The 8,405-nt window shown below is 48.3% G+C and overlaps 1 long non-coding RNA gene across 1 annotated transcript; it reads left to right on the top strand.

Annotated features, from left to right (window-relative positions):
- Positions 1–1,835: 1,835 nt before the first annotated feature.
- On the top strand, positions 1,836–5,545 carry LOC128780328 (uncharacterized). Its single transcript, XR_008426253.2, has 3 exons — positions 1,836–2,172; positions 4,147–4,210; positions 4,714–5,545. It is a non-coding gene; the product is annotated as an uncharacterized lncRNA (long non-coding RNA).
- Positions 5,546–8,405: the final 2,860 nt, after the last annotated feature.

Raw genomic sequence — 8,405 nt, 5'->3', positions numbered from 1 at the left:
CAGGTGCGTGGACTCCCTCTGGCCCTGGGACGGTGAGCTTACTGCAAAGGCCGAGGAGCAGGACGTGCCACGAAAGCAGTTCAGGCGACGGTGGCGTGTGAGGACTGACCGCAGGGCGAGGGCCGGGAAGGGGTCAGAGGGCGAGCCCCCGACCCGGGAGCAAGGGGGGGCGGCCCGAGTGTGAGGGGTGTGGATGTCGGAACTGTTGACGTGAACATCAAATCAACGTTTCAACAGCAAAGTGTTACATTTCGTGCGTGTTACGTATTTCCCGTCCGGCACTAAATCTTTTAACTTGACTGGCAGAAGCATGAGAACGAAATTGTATAATTAATGCTTTAATCATGAGGTCCTCTCGTGAAAGTGCCCGTGTGATTAAAATATGGTAGAAAATAGAACATTTCTATACTTTTTTGTCTTGCTCTACACTCTCTCTCTCTACTTTGAAAAGTTGCTCAATGCTTAATGAAGATATTTTTTAAACTTTGCGTGTACTTTTAACAATATCAGAACAGCGGTATGTCCCCCAGCACCGCCCTAGGCCACGCCTGTACCCCTCAGCTGCAGCACCTGAAGCACACGAGGGAGTTTCGGCAGTCACTCGGCGCACGGCATGGTGTTAACCGTGATGCTTTTGTATTTGACTGCAGCCGCGTGAGAATATGTGATAAGTCTTTGATGGGATAATCTGCAGACAGCCGCCAACACGAATCGAGATCAGGGTGGAAACAGGACACTCACACACAGGTGCAAATGGAAACAATCGCCGGCAGAATTATTGCCTCGTTCACAGATTCCCGGATGCTGCTGAGCTCTCCCCACTAGCAGGTCCTTTCAGGGCTCGGAGCCACTGACCTCTATTGTTAACACCATGCTTTGAGGTTTTAACAACAGGGGAAGGTGATGCTGTAACCCAATCATGAGATTTTCATCTCTGAATTCTTACTGTGTCAGTTTGAACACTAAAATCTTCCTCTTTGCTCATAAGTTGGAATGAGTTCACGTCTATGTTTATTTGTAAGCCGTTCATACGTGAGGATCGAGATCCATTCATTGCGGTTATTTCCCGTGAAAGCAGAGAAGGATGGTCCCTCCATTGGGGACCGCACTTGAATTCCTCTCACTACCCATCGGTGACGTCTTATCTCTGAAGCACAGATGGAGTGGCGTGTGTGAATGAGCGATGGCATGATGGCAATTTAATTTATGCAAAGGTGGGAGGCTTGGGCCCACTGTCCCCAAGGAAATGAAAACCTACAGCTTCCTTTCTAGGCATCAAGGAGAAATCAGAGAGAGAGAGAGAGAGAGAGAGAGAGATGACTTCTTTGAGGACAGTAGTCCACCGATCTCAGCCCTCAGGGGCCCCTCATGAGCCCGCACAGTAACTGTTTAAACCTAACTGTCCTGCTTTCTAAACAAACATGGTTATAGATTTCCACCCACACACCGTGTCTTGTAACTAATTCACTGTCACTAGAACTGATGGGAGGGGGGCTTGCTGAAAGGGAAGATCTTCGTAGCAGAAAGAAACGTGAGATAAACTCACTCGAACGTGTGAGAACGAAGTGGTAGAAACTGAAGAATGATGAAAACGCCAACACCCTGAGAAATGTGGAGATTTTTAACACACGGATACGGGCGGGTGGAAGCACACTTTTCTCCTCTAGTTTGTAGGAATGGACAAAGAGAAATGGACTGCAAAGCCTGTGCCAATATTGTGTCAAAACATTCCATCAATCAGTTTGCCATTTCAGTCCATCACCAAAATGAATATAGTTCATTCAAGAAAATCCATCTTAACGGTCAAATCAATAAATATTTTACTGAATACTTTCCTCTTTAAATGTCATATAATACATCCCCTGAGAACTCGGAAGAACAGCAAAATGTCATACAGGGAGAGAATTAAGGCACCATGATGAAAACCTCCAACGCCAGTAAGTACCTAACAAAGCCCCGGTCCTGGAGGGGAGGGTGAGTCCCAGCCCTGCTGATGATTAAGGAAGCCTGGCGACCGTGGCCACTCTACCCCGGGAGTTGTAGCTGATGCCAAGCAGTGCAGCAGGCGCCAGAGAACACAGGTGGAGCTGAGACGGAGGCAGGACTCAGTAACCCCTCCCTGCACTGCTTGTGCCTTTTCAGGAGTAGATGCCCCGCCCCGCATTCCTGCAGGTGAGAGGTGAAGGAGGGTGGAGCCTGGAAGAGGGGAGCGGCACACCCCCTGGGCTTGGAAGGGAAACCAAGCTGGCATCTGCTATGCAACCAGCACCACGCTCCTCTGAGTCACCATCTTCCGTGGGGAAAAGGGCTGTTTCAGGTCTGACTCTGAACTCGAAAGAAGGAGGTGTGTCCTGTTCAGGCCGGTGGCAAGACCATGCAACTCACGCACTCCAGTGCCTGCCTCTCCAACCCGAATGCGCAGCCCCGTCTAGGGTTGGAGGTGAGGTTCTGTGTTGACTGCAAGCTCCCTGGTGGCACCAGGAAGCCCTGTAAGCGAAGGCTCTACCGTAAACCTCGGAGCAGAGCGCAAGTTAAACCTAGAAGGCCCCCAGCAGACAACCGGCCACTTCACAGGTGAAGACAGAAAACCCCAGCGCAGTGGACGCGGCAGTTCTCGTGCGTCCTCTTTCCTGACTTGGTATTAAGCCCCGAACTCCTGACCCCAAGTCCAGGGTTCCTCCCCATAAGCAATGGATAGAAACTGCCTGGACACCCAGTCCTGAGCTCGGTGGGAGAGGACCCGTATCAGGGACCCTTTCACCCAAAATATTAGGGTGCCGATGTTGAAAGTAAACTGGAAACATCATTTCAAAATAGCATGTCCCTTGCATTTTAAAATTCCCATCTCCCTGGTTCTGGTTCCCCACCTGACTTTTGTCGATGGAGGGTTTACATTCAGAACAAAGTTCGTGTGAAATAGCAATTCATCTTTCCCTCAGACCCAAGCCTTTGTAAAACATTAGGCCACAAGTGAAACATCTGAAAAAAAAATTTCTGTCCAAAGAAGTGGAAGCTATGAAATTACAAAAGTAGATTTCAACCTTCATTCATCACCCTCCTTTACCACCCTCCTTTACCACGTAATTAGATAAGATTTCCCAGGAAGTAGAAGTGAGGCGCTGGCTCCCACGGAGGTTCCCTCTGACGGGGAAGATAAGATTCAGATAGAGGAAGTGGCACTGGGGAGCTCCAAGACGGCAGAAAGAGGAGGGACCGCAAAGATTTGGGGCGCGAGCCTAAGTCACATGTAAGTGGGGTCATGAAGGAGCGAAGAGACAACTAGGGAAAAACGTCACCACGCAAAGACACCACAAACAACCAGGAGGAAAGCCACCGAGGAGCATGTGGAAGCCAAGGCGGGGGGCTTGAGCGCTGTGTGGCCCCCCCTCCCTGCTGTTGCTGAGGAGAGGAGGTGGCCCAGAGCCGAGGTGGGTGGGGCGCCCGTCATGGGTGTCACCACGCAGCCCAGGACCCAGCTCGGCGGCCGGTTCCACGAGCTCTCGGGGAGAAGGCGGCTGCTCTTGCCGGGTGGGTTGTATGCGGACGTCCGGTCCCGTCGGAGCGAGGCTGGCGGGTGACATTCTGCGTCTCCACAGTCACACTCTCCTGTGGGTCACTCGTGCAGTTACCGAGAGCGGAGTGCTGACATCCCCCACTTTATGGACCTGTTCCTAATTTATTTTCAGGAAGTTTTGCTTCACTTATTTCACAGCTCGACTAATAGGAGCCTACATAGATCGGCTGTTATGTCTTCTTGATGAATTGACCGCTTTATGTGTATGAAATGACTATTTCTGGTAATAGTTTGTCTTTAAGGCCGCTCTGCTAGTTAGTAACACAGCCGTTTCAGGGTTCTTATGATTAGTATTTTTATGGTGTATTTTTTCACTTTGCCACTTCTGGCCAGTGTGTGTCTGTACGTAAACAGTGTTATTTATTTTCTGCCAAGACCTGGAACGAGGTCGCCTGCTCCTACAAGTCTTTCCGGATTAGTCCGGACAGACAGGGTGTTTCTCAGACTGCCTTTTCAGAGGCTGTGTTTGTTTTTCTAAAGCCACCATCTGCCAGAGTGTATTTTTATATAGCTCATCTTTTTCTGAATGAAACTTTGATAATGAACAATAAAGAGACTTTTTCTTCGTCCAGGGCTATGTGGTGAGGATCTGCTTGTACGTGGATTTGTGGTTTCTCTTGTCTTCAGCCATCTAAGGTAAATCTTTTTTTTTTTGCCTGTACTTCGGTCACGACCCAGGTCAATCAAAACAGGTGATGCACGAACATGTCACACGCACTCCACTGACAGCAGTGAAGTGATCGGGCTGAGTCATCAGGCACTTTAAAGTGGAAGTGAACTCCCAAATTTCAGGAAAAAACTCCAGGCCTTACCCTAGCCTGGATCTCCTCTGAGTTCCTCCTTCGCCCTCCACTCCCTGCCCCACCTCGTAACCCGGACTGTTTCCTTCTCTTTAACCAGCCTCTCCCTCCCGGGTTTTGCTCAGTGACTCAGGTTAACACTTACACGCCTCCCCGAAGACCCAGCCCTCTCTAATTCCTTCTCCCTCCACCCCTGGGACCCTCCCAATGGGATTATTAGTCCATTAGACTCGTTCCCGGCCCCGTGCACCCCCCCTTCCCCTCTGCCCCCACAATCCAGTGCCTTCAGTAAAAGTTCAGGGGGGTTGTGTGTGTTTTCTTTTCTGGTATTAAAAACAGGGTTCGGAGAAGCAACCCTGAGACCTCTCCAAACAGACTTTTACAGACGGCGTTCATGCCCCGTTCTCATGAGGAGAGGAAGCAGATGAGGCCGCCGCTGCCCTGGAAATAGGACCGTGTTCTCATGGAGGCGCTGTCCATCCTGAGCGCCTAAACCAGGGACCTTCTGCACCAAGACTAACCTGCCCCCGGTCCCAGAGCTCTGGGTCCAGATCTTAGCGGAGCAACTTTGGGAACATCATGTCACCCCTCTGTGGCTCATGCAAAACATGAGAATGAGACCACCTGTCTTACAGGTGTGCATTTGGCACCCGTGACAACTGTGTGAAGTGTGTGGCCTGCGCCTAGGGTGGAGAGCAGAACCGCTCGCTGCATCTGTGGCTCCAGACACATCTGCAGACTGAGCCCGAGGCCCCCTGAGTGGCAGCCAGCAGGTGGGCCCCAAAGGGAGGAACCCCTCTAAGGAAAGGTGAAGAACACCACAGGCTTGGTCCAAAGGAAGGGCTCTCGTACTGGAAAGCACGCTTAGCCCACCACGCGTCCCTTGGATTCCTTCGCGACAACTGACTGGGGAGAGAGTTTCATCAGAAGGGGACCTGGGAACAGACGGCTCCGCTAACTCTCTGCGCTGAGGCGCGTGGCTCTGGGGACGCGCCCGCGTGGGGGAGTCGCTGGCAGCGTGTGGGGACCTGGACCTGGACCTGGACCTGGACCGTCCCGGCCGGGGCTGCGCACAGCGCGGGGCGCAGGTGTGCGGCCTGGGGGGCCGCGGGTGCGCCACCCTCGCCGCTCCAAGGGTCACAAGCCCTCCACAGGGCCTCCCCCTGGGTGCACCCCCTGCTAGACAGACCCTCAGGGGTGGTTCTGCTGTGGACCCGCCGCAGCACGGCCTCTGCTGGGGTGGGAGGGGGGGGCGGGGGGGGGGGCAACGGTGACAGAGCGTTTGTGAAATCGAACCAAGCGGACAACAGCCTACAGCATGCGGGGCGATTCCAGAGACGAGCTGGAGACATCTGAGCGGACATCCCGGCCCCCACATCTGTGGGGTGGGACGGAGCGAGGAGCTCCGGGGAACTGTTGTAACTCAGCGCGGAGGGACCTGAGCCGACGCAGGTGACACGACACCTGGGAATTGTCCAGGGCAATCGAAAACCATACACTATAACCAACACCCGACATTATCGATTGTAAGAAGGGCACACAGACACCGCACTCACGACTTCTAAATTTACTGTGCTGAATTCCCAGAGAAGGTAGTCCAGTAAACTCACATTTGAATCTTGAGCTTGGAAAGTACCAGCTGCTCCCATTTTTAAATTCTCACTAATAGGAAAATCAGAGTTCGGTCTGATTTCTAAGAAACACTTCTGCATATCATAGCATCATTTAAACTTACTTGATAAGGCTTTGCTTTTATTTAATTTACTTCAGTTGACATGATTAAATTAAACATTTCCCAAAGTTTGTCTCAATAAACGGTAGTCTGAAAAATCATTTAAAATGATTTTATGATAAAATAAATTTGGAAAAAGTCCCATCTACCTATGTCTTAATACTTGGAGATTTGAGGTATCCATTAGCATGTTAAAATACCAAAGATTATTGTAGTAAAGAAAACAATAGATTCAACCCAAAATTTCCAAAACCCATCAACCATGATGTAAACTTAGTTATTTGAAATAACATATTCTAAAAACCTGAGAAACTCACATTTGGAAAAGGCTGCTATCACTGTAGTTTTTGCAACACCCCAAATTATAACCAGTTGTGCTTCTATGTTTTATTTTGTTAGTTTGTAACAAGAGTTCCACTGTGACCGTCGAGTCACAGAATTGTCAGGGCCGATAACAGACGGAAGTGTGAGCCAGGCCAGCACAACTCGCCGTCACTCGGTGTGAAGGAGCTCACTTGATTCAGCGCAGATAATAATAACATGTGACTAAGTCCGTTGGAGATTGACAGTAAAAAAGACGTACTTGTAGAATAATTGCTTGCAAACTAATTTTTACTTTTACCCATAATTAAAAAGAAAAAAATATTTAACATTACAACTAGAACTGATATACACAACCGTGTAACAAAAAGAAAATTTTCAAAAACACTTTTTCTATTATTACTCTTCCTTTTGATGTCGTCTGTATTCTAGTCGACGATATTCTATTGTACATTCTAATTTTAAATCTGTGTCCCAGTAAACTGATTTTTAAGCACTAATAATTTGAAAAATTCAGTTAAAAAAGTATTTGACAACCAGAGCAAAATTATGTTCGCTAAAAATTTAACAAGTTATCTGTGTTTACCGTGTGAACCTGTAAGTGGCCGCTGTGAGGTGAGGTGTGTGCTGTACCCCACAGCCCACAGACCCTAACTCAGAAATTCACCCAAGGGGCGAATTTGGGGTTTGTTTCTGAAAATAAGGAGTAAAGGGATCTAATATACAGATTTGCATCTAAAAGACTGTACCTGGCACCTCGCAGACCCTATTAGATATAAATATCTCAATTCACGTAGTATTTATTAGAAATATTTTTTAAACTTTTTATTGTATTTTTTCCATTACCATTCAGTCCTCTCATACCCCCCCCACCATCCCCAGTCACCACACTGTGGTCCATGTCCCCAAGTCCTTCATATCTATTCCCAGAAGTGGCATCACTGGGTCAAAAGGCAGTTCCATTTTTATTGTTTTGAGGAAACTCCACACTGTTTCCCACAGTGGCTGCCCCAGTCTGCATTCCCAGCATCAGGGCACGAGGGTCCCCTTTCTCCCTGTCCTCACCAGCACTTGTTGTTTGTGGATTTGTTGATGGTGGTCATTCTGACAGGTGAGGTGGTATCTCATTGTGGTTCTAATTTGCATCCCTCTGATGACTAGTGACTGAGCATCTTTTCATGTGTCTGCTGGCCATCTGTGTGTCCTCTTTGGAGAAGTGTCTATTCAGGTCCTTTGCCCATTTTTTAACTGGGGTGTCTTTTGGTGTTGAGTTTTATTACGTTCTTTATGAATTTTGGATATTAACCCCTCACCAGATGTATGGGTGAATGTGTTCCCCCGGTCTGTGGGTTGTCTTTTTATTAATTTTAAAGCTTCGACATAACAGTCCCACATGCTTTGACAGTCCCCCGAGAATTCCGCCATATATTAGGGTCACAGATAATCGCATTGGGGTTTCTGAGCCCTCATTTTGGATCTAGACCCTCTATTTCTGGTCTTTGTGTTCCTGGAACGAAAAGCTGTATGAAATTTTCTTATGCCAAAGATGATGGTTAAATTAACATTTTTCTTCTATTAAAAATTTCTTTGCTTGACAGATGACAAGCAATGTTTATTCGTTAAAAAAATTTATACTGAATTTTCCAACAGTATCCCAAGGATATATATATCAATTGGATTCCAAAGAAAAATTTATGTTCTGCGAACACTGCCCTACATTTCCCGAAAAAGAAGAAACCCCAGCAATAACAACAACAACAAAAACATAAATCAGAGGCAAAGGATGCACATGTTCAGAGAAAAATCTACTGAATAAATGAATGCGTTTTTAAAACTCTCCAGTTTGGGGAAGCTGAACTGCTTTGTGGCCTCCGATCTGTCGTGCTGGCCTGTGGAGCGGAGCGTACAAATCTGCGAAGCTCCGTCAGCATTTGTAATCACGCGGCCGCCACGCTGAATCCTAACTGCCTGCCGGCCC

Source organism: Desmodus rotundus, chromosome 2 (assembly GCF_022682495.2).
Source record: "Desmodus rotundus isolate HL8 chromosome 2, HLdesRot8A.1, whole genome shotgun sequence".
NCBI lineage: Eukaryota > Metazoa > Chordata > Mammalia > Chiroptera > Phyllostomidae > Desmodus > Desmodus rotundus.
This window is presented reverse-complemented; position numbering and strand designations above follow the sequence as displayed.